Source organism: Pseudonaja textilis, chromosome 6, assembly GCF_049901715.1.
Source record: "Pseudonaja textilis isolate UNSWEBS1 chromosome 6, rPseTex1.2, whole genome shotgun sequence".
NCBI lineage: Eukaryota > Metazoa > Chordata > Lepidosauria > Squamata > Elapidae > Pseudonaja > Pseudonaja textilis.
This window is the reverse complement of record NC_141995.1, coordinates 29,655,388-29,667,420: the sequence shown is the minus strand read 5'-3', so window position 1 is coordinate 29,667,420 and position 12,033 is coordinate 29,655,388. Positions and strand designations below refer to the sequence as shown.

Here is a 12,033-nt window from a genome sequence, read left to right as displayed (position 1 = left end):
AACTTTTGGCTGTGGACAGAGTTTATCTGCAATACTGCAATCTAACCACTGTGCCACCAGGGCTCTCTTATATGTGTGGCTGCTAAAAATTAAGAATGAATAGATATGTAGCCAATCAGCCATGGTAGGATTCAATCTAAAAACATAATATAAACCCTGCTGGATTAAAGGCTTAACTACTTCAGTGGACTCAATACACCCACTAAGTTCAAAAGCAGGACATGATATGATAGATATTTTACATGGTCAATCTCTAGGACCCAAAATATAGTGTATGGTGTTTTTGAATATGGGATAATTTTGATGATTGTTAATAGTCATTTTTAGATTATATCATAGAATGCTCAGCTAAAATAAAATCTTTTCTACTATGGATACTTCAGGGACATATTTGTATTATTTTACTGGCATGATACTTATGAGGCTTTCCACTTTCTTTTTCTGATGCACTTCATTATAAATCAAAATTAAAACTATGAGGAGAAAAAAAGATTAGTATTTTGCTTTTCAAATAAAAATACAAATACATGGACTTAAAACTGCACATGAAAGGGCATAGTATGTGTTCTGCAGTATTTTACTTTACAAAAATGTGAAAGGGCATTAGTTATGCTATATAATTTCATAAAAATTTAATTTAATTTAATTCAAAAGCCACTTGTTTTAAAATTGCATTTCTTCAAAAAAAAAATTGCTCACTACTACTGACGTGTGTGTGTGTGTGTGTGTGTGTGTGTGTGTGATTTGCTTAATTATGTTTATTAAGCAAACAATGATTTCTTGAATTAACACATTAAATTATAATTTATTTTTTGGGGAAATCACAAAAATATGGATTCATACAAAGTATACTAAACCAAAACATCAAATTTAGGCTTAGCATGTTATATAAATCTAGACATTTGTTTATTTAGGACTAATTTATATTACCAACTTCAATTTCAATGCAGCATATGTATGCAGCCCCATATATTTTCATCCTCCTACACCAGGGTCCACAACAAACCCCAATAATATCAACTGGCTTCCATTATGAACAGTGAAATGAATAAGATTATGATATATATTTATATTATTATGAACACATGATTTAGAATTTAACCAATTTAAAATTATTTATTACATAATTGAATTGATGTATTTATTGTTGCCATTGTGTACTGTCATGAGTACTGCAATAAGTTTTTGTGAAAATGTGTGACATTAATAAATTAAATATGGTACTGGTAATTCAGAAAATGTGAATGCTGGTAAATTCTAAACATCAGTTAAATGCTAAATATCTTTCTTAAGTTTAAATTGATTTTATCTGTCAACTTTATATAGCTCAGTCCAACCTGGAGGTCCAGATAATTTACAGCCTTTTACATTCAATTAAAAGCCATTGTAATTATTAAAACAATCAAAACAAGTAGCTATACTGACAAGTCTGAAAAAATTATGCATGGTTCATTAAGTTTATTTCTAAATAATGTATATATTATTGCAGACAGAAGTAATAAATGTATTTACATGAGTCAGTCTGGTGTAATAGTTAAGGTATCAGGCTAGAAATAGAGAGACTGTGATTTCTAGCCCGACTTCAGGCACCAAGCCAGCTGTGTGACCTTTGGCCAGTCAAGCCCACTCAGGAAGAACAACTTAATACTAATTTGAAAGATAAATAAATGAATAAATAAATAAATAAATATACACACAAACACACACACACACACACACACACACACACACATGTACATACAAACATCCATACATAAACCCTATTGGTTTTGTAAATATCAAAAGCTGAAAAGTCAAAAATATATTAAAGTGGTTGGAGAAAAAGACTTTGAAAAAAGTCTTTGACTCTGAGAAAAATTTATACTGAATTGTAGATTCCCCCACCCCCACCAGAAGCTTGGGATTGGCTTTGAATTCTTTTTCCTCTCTCTAATACATCCTAATATTTTTCGTCTTTCTCTTCTTAGAGCAGGAGCATGAACTTGAAGACAAACTTCCAAGTTGAAACAAGATCCAAGCCTCTTTAGTGCAGAGATGGTTGGAACATTGCTGCCATCTTCTGAGGCATCTGAGCAAAAGCATAGAAGTAATCCATCTTTCATTTACAAATGATATCTATCTCCACCTACTCATTGAGTAACAGCAACACTGCAAGAATTGAGTGACAGGTTGAGTGAGTCACTTTTTTCCTAAGGCAAAATGCATACTTTAGAGAACACTTGTTTTTCTCTAGAGAAAAACCTTGGCATTCCTAAGATTGGCACTACTGGATAATTGGATACTGTTTGCCTGTTAATTGGTATCATTAATCATCACCTCTGATAGCAGCACATTCCATAGTTCACTTTGGAAAAAACTTTGGTAAAGTAGAAGGGTATAGAAAGCCGCAATAAAGGAATATAAGGATAGATTTCTCGTGTATAATCTAAATTAAAATTTTGCTTAGATGCAGCAAAGGTGTATCCAATAATCACCAAGAGACTTCCCCTGCTTAAAGCAACTTCTATACATGGATCAGAAGGTGCATCTTGTCTTTATCCAGTTGTTCCTAAAATTTGTCATATATTCCTAAAATTAGAGTACATGACAAATGTAAGAAATGTAAAACTTTTAAAATAAATGCAATTAAGCCCTGATATTAATAAGCCAGTAAACATATTGCTAGTAGAAGATATTTCTATAAATGCCTTTAATAATCCATTAATGTTTAAATTTATTGGAAATTATAATCCCACTTGATTTTACCTCCTTGCTCAGTTCATCTCTAAGATGCATTTATTAAATTACTCATTTTTAATTATTCAGAGCCTTGCAAACATTATAATTATTTATGAAAGAATATCCATTCTTTGTACAATAGTTAAAATGTTGGATTGCCACCAAAACCCAAATTACAGTTCATCTTCAATCAAAAAAACTTACTAGATAACATTAACTTGTTAATTTATTCATTCTTAGTCCAATCAATTTTATAGGATTTATTTATTTTTATTTATTTATTTATTTATTTATTTATTTTTGTCAATTGCTTACAAGATAATAGGTATAAATAAAAACATAATTATGAATACATGGATACATATAAGAAAAAAAAATAAAAGAAACAAAAGGACAGGGATGGTAGGCATGCTGGTGTGCTTATGCACGCCCCCTAGAGACCTCTTAGGAAAGGGGTGAGGTCAATAGTAGACAGTCTAAGGTTAAAGTTTTGGGGGTTTGGGGAAGAAACCACAGAGTCGGGTAGAGTATTCCAGACATTGACCACTCTGTTGCTGAAGTCGTATTTCCTGCAATCAAGTTTGGTGCGATTAACCTTGAGTTTGTATCTATTCTTTGCTCTTGTGTTGTTATGGTGGAAGCTGAAGTATTCATTGAAAGGTAGGACATTACAATGTATGATTTTATATACTATACTTAGATCTGACTGAAGGCAGCATATTCTAGGTTTTCTAGGTCTAGAATTTCTAGTCTGGTGGCATAAGGTATTCTGCAATGAGTAGAGGAGTGGAGAACTCTTCTTGTGAAATATTTCTGGACTTTCTCAACTGTTTTAATATCAGATACGTAATGTGGGTTCCAGACTGATGAGCTGTATTCGAGTATTGGTCTGGCAAATGTTTTGTATACTCTAGTTAGTAGTGTAACATAACCAGAGAAAAAGCTACATAAGTTTAGGTTAACAACTCTTAATGCCTTTTTGGCTATGTAGTTACAGTGGGCTCTAGCACTTAGGTCATTAGAGATGAGTACTCCAAGATCCTTGACAGAGTTGGATTATCAACAAGGTCTTGACTATTCAGCCTGTATTTTATTTTCTGATATATTTTTTTTGCCAATATGTAGGACAGAGCATTTATTTGTTGAGATTTGAAGCTGCAATTTGTTTGACCATTCTGATACATAGTCAAGGTCTTTTTGAAGGGTAGCAGTATTGTCTGTGGCGTTGAATAGCTTTACATCATCAGCAAAGAGAACACAAAGTTGCTCTTGATATGATCACAGAGGTCATTTATGTAGAGTATGAAAAAAATTGGTCCTAGAGCACTGCCTTGGGGGACACCACTGTTGACAGGTACAGAATTTGATAGGACACTCCAAATTTTGACCATTTGTTGTCTGTTTGACAGGAATGCTTCTATCCAGGTGTCCAGAGATACTGTAAGATTTTAGTTTTAGGAGAAGTTTGTCATGTACCACTGAATCAAAGGCTTTACAGAAGTCTATGTAGATTGTGTCTATTGCTTTGCCCTGATTGAATTGTGTAGTCCATATGTTTTTGCAGTGTAAGAGTTGCAGATTACAGGATAAACCAAATTGTTTATTAGAGAGTAAGTTGTTTGTCTCTAAGTGGAGGATGATGGATTGGTTAATAATTGATTCCACGACTTTACAGGTGACGCAGCATAAAGAGATTGGTCTGTAATTTTCAACTAGGCTGGGGTCTTCCTTTTTGAAGATGGGGATGACTGTGGCTTGTGACCATAGTTTTGGCAAGGAGCTGGTCCTGAAAGATTTTTCAAAGATTATGCTTAGAGGTTCAGTTATGGCAGTGGATAGCTTTTTAAAGAAGTAGGCACATATTCCATCCGGTCCAATAGATAGGGATGGTTTTAGATTGCATAGTGCTTTTTGAGCATTGTCTTCTCTAAAATTGATATGTATTAGATCATTGTAGTTGTCTATGGCTTGACTAGGAAATACTGGGCATGATCCATTGCTGTTTACAAATACTGAGCCAAAGAATGTGTTAAAGAGGTTGGCTTTAATAGTGTCGTCATTGCAGTCTTTACCATTAGGTTCTTTCAGGGGTGGGATGGACCTTGAGTCTTTTAGTTTGTTGTTTACAAAATTGTAGAAAGCACGGGGGGAATTGATGGGTAGAAAGTTTTCTTCTTGTTTAATATGATAATTGTTGCGTTCAGTTTTTAATCTGGTGGTATAAATTTTTGTATCAGCTTTTGAAGTTGGCAATGTGACCAGATTTGTTTTTCTGCCAAAGTGATTTCTTTTTGGATTGAAGCTCCCTTATTGTTATAGGTAATTTGTTTTTTCTGGTTTTGGGAGTTGTTAATGGTACATATAGTTTGATGACTCTTTTGACTTCAAGTAAAAATATGTTGTAATGGTCTTCTATAGTATTACATCCAAAGAATAGAAATTGTCAATCAAGGGATGAGAGATCGTTATTTATAAGATCATAGTTGCCTTTTTTTAAGTTGTAATTGGGGATTCTGTCATTGTGATGATTTTGTGATGATGAAAGAAGAAAGAAAGAAAGAAAGAAAGAAAGAAAGAAAGAAAGAAAGAAAGAAAGAAAGAAAGAAAGAAAGAAAGAAAGAAAGAAAGAAAGAAAAACACCCCTATTTTAGACACAGCGAGTAGCTGGTCCTGAATGGAGAATTGACCTAAACCAGGGTGTCAAAATCTATTTCATTGATGACTGCATCGAGGTTGTGTTTAACCTTGGGGGGCTGGGGTGGGTGTGGCCAGGGTGGGCATGTCCAACTCTACATCATTCATGTTAGAAGGCACCTGTGATGGCCCAAGTGCTCGCTCAGTGAAAACAGGCTCCCAAGCTCCATTTCCGACTGTGATGGCCTCCTGCAATCATCTGCCAATGAAAAGGAAACTTGGGAGGGCTGCATCAGTCCTTCCAAGCTCCATTTTAGCTGACAGAGGCACCGTAGTCTGGTCCTTTGCTGTTTCCAGGGACCCTGAGGACTAGAGTACTGTGGCCTTTTAATTTCAAAGCCAATGTATTTCTGAGTCTGTTTCCCTGTCCTAAACTAGAAGATCAAATGATAGTTATTTTACTTTTTAATTGAATTGCAAATCACATTTATTTGTTTAAAAAAGTACTTCTATTATACATTATCAGTATATTTTCAACTCTATCACTCATGATAATGTGTGATAGTTTCTCACCATCAATTCAGAATTTGAAGAAGGTTTGAGGATCAGTTTAGAAATTTTCTTCTCTTTTTAATTGGATAAATTAGTTTCTCCATAAGGTAATCCAAAATAAGAGATTTGAAAAGTTTGAAATCCTGACAGCCTAATGGTACTGAGGTAAAAATTAGGGTGGATTTGTTTTTTTATGTCTACTTTTTTTTCTTGAATTCCCCTTCTGATATTTGAAGATTTGTCTAATTTCCTAGACTCTGAAAGCTTGCATTCTTCACTAGTATTTTTCCCCACTGTTATTTCTATTTGCAGCTACAGTCTTTGCTGATGTCAATTTCTTCAGTTAGATAAGAGGAGTTTTTGTATTTGTATTAGATTTAACTATATTATTTGAATTCAAAGCTATTATTGAAGCAATAATCATGAAAACTATGCTACGTGACAGTGCTAATGCAACAGCAGTATACAACATCTTAAAGCAGACATGACTTTTTCAAGAGTGAAACTCAGTTGACATTTCAATATTTGTTTATTTAGACAATTAATTATATGCCACCCATTTCCAAAATTCAAGGTGTTTTATAAAACATGTATTGCTACAAAGGCCTGGCTAAACCAATATAAACAATTAAAAGAAAATAAATATAATTGTTCTATTCCATGTCCCATAGAAAATCCATCCTATTTTATCTAGCATTATCCTTATATGTTACATATAACATTACAAATATAGATTTGTTGTATGATAATGTTGAGTGGTTTGCTTCGAATTTGGATAAATGTTATGTGATCACTATATATTCTGTCATTCTCAACACATTTATCCACTTGCTTATGCAGAATGAAATTCCTTTTTGTCTGATGATATTATTACCATAAAAATAAACCATAAACTCATCTGATTTGAATTGATCACTGCCTGTCCAGCATAACACAATGATGTCCAGAATGTCTATGTTCAAACTAATCATTTCAAGTTTTCCAAGGGACATGCCTCTAACATTCCATGTTCCATTTTTATATAACCTTGTACAGCATAAGCAACTTTTTTCATCATGAGCGCTATGAATTATTGGCTCCATGAAGACTTTCTTCTAACAATGTCATAAAATTCCTGATTACTATAAGGTTTCTCTTGCTCTTCTCCAGTAGCTTACAGGCTACCATCTAGCCTGGAAGGTCCACTGTTGGTATCCATAAATGAGTCATATTGAGTTATTGCCATAAAGTGTTCTGGTGAGATTTTTTTATAGGATAGTTCACCACTGCTTTCCTAACCCTCCCCATTTATCCATTCTTGGAACTGGTATATGGTTAATGAATCATAGAAGAAGAGCACATAATGGTCAAAATCCCACCAGGACCATCACTTTTACAAGAACAGGAATGCCAAGCCACATAGAGCTTCTTATACAATACTCACACTTTAAAGTGGCAGAAAAGAATTTGAAAACAATGTACTATCCAAAGTATTATTGTTATAATATTAAACTAGATAATTATAATTTTGACAATTACATATAAAGCAATAAATTGACTTCAGAAGTTGTTCCATGTCAAGTACATGCAGAACTCTACATGCAGTAACACAACAATTCAGGAGTCTATATCTCAATTATAAGTTCTAATTTGAAAAAGTAAGAGTATTAGTTATTTCTAGACAATAAGGAGATCAGTGAAGAAAAGACTATATTTTATTTATTTTGTGAGCAACTGAGGACATGCCATTCAAAAGGTGAGGATAAGTTTATTAACATTTAAATGGACCTTGGATATGGGTACTTAAGAAGGCTTATGTTTTCTCCTAATTTTATTTGTTAAAAATTGTTTTATGACATTAATACAGCTATAGGCATGGTTTTACTTTTGAAATATAAAAGCAGTCAGTACAGCTATCCTTCTCAGAAATGCAGCTGTAGATGTTGTTTATGCACCCTGTAGTTTCCACAAAGTGATTCTTATTTGAATTCATATTAAATGAAAAACTAATTAGACAGCTCAGTGAATTCTCTCTGCAGCATTAAATGTATTTTCTTGCAAGTGTTTACAAAATGTTTATCTAACTCCATGGAAGCTTTTGACCTGCATATGAAAAAAAAATCTTATAGTTCTTTTTTTTAAAGAAAGAAGGAAGGAAGGAAGGAAGGAAGGAAGGAAGGAAGGAAGGAAGGAAGGAAGGAAGGAAGGAAGGTAAAGGTAATTTTAAAATATCTTGAGTGATCTATTTTATCAAAACTGAAACAGTGAAATATTCTAAGCCCATTTTTCCCTTCCTTATTTCTGCAATGTCTTACAGTACATTGAGCACTGCAATTAATCTGTTTCGATTTATCTGTTTGAAAAAGTCTTTTCCATCTGTTTTTCATGAACCATGCAAACAGTATTTTTATTCTTTCAACATCACATCACCGTTCTGCAGTCTTCTCTTTTAAAAATCCTGATTTTGTCATCCCTGATTAGCAAAGAACTGCCAGATGAATAAGAGCCAGTTAAGTTTGCAGCTAATTCTGGATTGGGCAAAAAAAACAACAGGAATTTATTTTAAGTTGTGAATTAATTACAGGGAATAAAGGGGATTTTTTTTTGATTAGTAAAAGAAGTGGATAATATATCAAATGCCATCATGGGGTATTAGGAGGATGTAAAGCATAACTACTAGTATATTATAAATAGAGCAAATTGTAAAACTATAATAATACTATATTTTCATATGCTAATCTTACAGTTTTCTCTTTTTCATGAACACTCAAATGCAGAGAAGTGCCTTCCAGAACTTTTATCTTAAATTTTATGATGATATTACAAAGTTCAGTGCAAATATAGACAAAACAGAATTATTGAACAAGACACAAAACTGTTGGTATGGACTGATCAAGTGTCTTTTTGTCTTTTGTGTCACAGCTCTGTTGAAAGATTTCTTCTTTGAATTGCATGATATCACAAACAAAAGAAAGAAATGAAGTTGTGCACAGAGCCTATCCCCACCTCTCTGCAGCTTTCAGTAGAAAGTCTGAAAGGGAGCTATAATTACATTAGTTTGAATGTGAATACAACTCTGCATGCACCAGGACCTGATTACAGCAAGGGTCCTGGATCATATTGAGCGCTGTACTTAAATTGATGTGAGTACAAAGACAGCTTCTCTTTATACCTTCTATCTGGAAGAAAATTACGAGTTATGTGAACATTCCTGTTTTCTCTACCCTTTTAGATGAGAAACGAAGAAATATGCAAGCAGCTGATGACTAAGGAATATAACATAATGACTATTTGTACTGAAACAGAGACAGTGACCCAAACACAAATATAGACATCATGCCAGGGTGTAAAATTTGGATTTTAGAAAAAGAAAGCAAAACTAAAAGTGTAAAAGTTGGTCTCTATTTCTGATTTTTTTTTTACCTGATATTGAGTTGTTTTAATTTATGGAATTAAGAAACTGGTTCTTTAAGCTTCCATCACCATTCATCTTTGATAGATATTAGGAAAAATTAGTTGTTTTTTTCAGCTTTTCTTTATAAATAAAAAAATTGACCTGAATGAATATTTATTGCATTTCTGGAATAATAGTTATTCCTATTTAAAAATATTTTGAAAAAAAATCATCATAGTATAAATTCCAATTCAGAGAAAGTTTCAGTTGAAATCTTAACCAGTAGAAACAATTTTATGTATTTTAGCTTTTAACGAAGCATTTATTTATAACATTCTAACTATAATTTTAAGTATAATTTAAGTGGACGGGTATAAACGTAAAAATGCAAATGCAACAAACCCAATTAAAATTATATATGAAAACATCACTCCAACGGGAGAGATTTGAAGCTAATAACAATAAAAATAAGAGTAGCAGATTAGTGCTAATGATTCCCCAAACCATGAATGTAACATGTCACTCAAAGGGGGAGATTATCTGCAAGACTACATTTCTCTCCTACCCATTAAGAGCTATGGTGGTGCAGTGGTTAATGCAGTATTGCAAGCTAACTCTGCCCACAGCCAGGAATTCAGACCTGACTGGCTCATGGATGACTCAGCCTTCTATCCTTCCAAGGTCAGCAAAATTAGGACACAAATTGTTGAGGGGAAATATGCTGACATTGGTAAACCATTCAAAGAGTGTTGGAAACATCTATGTAATGGTATATAAATCTAAATGCTATAGTTACCCTGTGCACATTTTATTGCCTTCCCTTAAATATTGCCACCTTATGGGAGCTAGGAAACATACTTTCTCCAAGGTAGCCCTTGCCCTATGGAACACTCTTCCCCTGAAGCTTGGCAGGCCTCTGTTGTCTTAGTCTTCCATAAACCTTTGAAGAGCTGGCTTTTTCCTTAGCTCTGACATAAGCTGAGGTAACTACATATTGGAAGGTTAACTTAATACTAGGTTTTGGTTTTAATGTTTATTATTTAAATAGTTTTAGTATTTTGTGTCATTTTATTATTGATGTTGTTTAAATTTTTCACTTCTCAGAGTTTGGTATAAAATATGTGACTAAATAAATGCTTTCAATAAATAAATTTGCATGTGAGCTGCTAAGTCTTTTTGTTTGGACCTCCTGTTTTTTATCTTTAAAAGAAACTCCCTTTTTTGGGCCCATTTTTATGGACGTAAATAACTATTTACTGCCATATTAATTTGTAAAAGAGTTTAAAATTATAAGTTTTATTCTAGGCTTATCATAGTTAAAAAAGCCCAAACCTTGAAATCATACAAATCCTCCAAAATGTACAATTAGTCACAGACATAATGTGATTTCATCCACTTGGAAATATTTCTCCAAAAATGTAAATGCATTTATTAATCAGCAAAAAGTAGCTTATTCGTGCCCTATAAACTGCTGTAGGAAAAACAAAGGGAAGGAGATTTTTACATACAATAAGAATTATTTCTGAGGAGAACTGTATTTGAAGGACTAGCTAGTACAAATGGATAAGAATGACTTGGAGGACTGGACTTCCAGTTTGAAGGGCTTCGGCAACAGAAAGGAATCCGTAATCGTGCACGGTTTCTGCCTGGGTTCGCCGCTGGAGCGCCCTGAGCTGGCTGGCTTTGGGGCTAAGCCACCCTGTAGAGGTGGTGAAGAAGGGGGAGACTGCCAGCAGGGTCAAGGAGAGCCGCATCTATCCTCCTCAGCTGGTCAAACTCCCTTTCCCGAAGGTGGTAGGAGTGGCAGTCAGAAATGGCCACCTCAAAGAAGAACTCAACCGGAAAAGAATGTGCAGGAGGAAGATAAGAAGTGAAAGTCTTGGTTGACCTGGTGAAGTTGGAAAAGCAATAATTAAGATACCCTGGAATTTAAATTCTACAAGAAATAACATTGCTCCCAAAGGAAAGTCTGAAGCAGCAAAAGAAAGTGAAAAGGGAAAGGTTTGACTTTTTTTTCTTCTCTGTCCTTCCTTATATTGACAATTAAAAATAAGAAATTGGAAAAATCCACTTTGGCATCAATAGGCAATTAAGCTGAAAATATTACTAGCCAAAGGGGCAATAAAGATTTCTGGATATTAGAAACTTTTTCTTCTATAAGCAGGAAGGGAGAAAAAAAGAATAAGGGCAGGATCTGGAAGAGGGAGGAGACTGCCTGCATTTTAAAAGAATCTAAAGTAAAATTTCAATAAGACTTCTAAAAGATACATTTTAACTGAAACTTGCAACTAAATAGTAACCCCAGGAAGAGGAAGAGAAAAAAAAGAATGACTTGAAGGACTGAAGTGACATGTATGATTAAGATGCCTGGGAAAGGAAATGACATATGCATTCCAATTACCAGGTTTTTTTTTCTTCTTTTCCTTTTCCTTTTCCTCCCTTTTCCTTCCTTCCCTCCTTCCGTCCTTCCTTCCTTCCTTCCATCAATCCATCTTCCATCTACCAACTATTCTCATATTTGGTACATAGAAATTATATTGGAGAAACTCTCCCACATGATTGCAAAATGTGTTTTGCTAGTCACAAACAGGCACATATTAATTAAGAAAAGAAAATATTTGGAAATTGGAAAGAAAAGTCATATGCACTGATGTCTAAAGATACCATATTGGAAATTCCATCAGATTATCAGGTCTTCAAAAAAATGGAGAAGGCGACTGGTAGATTAGGTTCTGTAGTGGCCCAACTATAGACCA

At 33.8% G+C, this 12,033-nt stretch overlaps 1 long non-coding RNA gene across 1 annotated transcript in view; it reads left to right on the top strand.

Moving 5' to 3' along the window:
- The window catches only part of LOC148125434 (uncharacterized), a 94,369-nt gene that overhangs the window by 65,705 nt on the left and 16,631 nt on the right, over nucleotides 1-12,033 (top strand). Inside the window, exon 2 of the long non-coding RNA XR_015744204.1 lies at nucleotides 1,968-2,086. This is a non-coding gene — a long non-coding RNA (uncharacterized LOC148125434). The remainder of the gene's footprint in view (nucleotides 1-1,967; nucleotides 2,087-12,033) is intronic.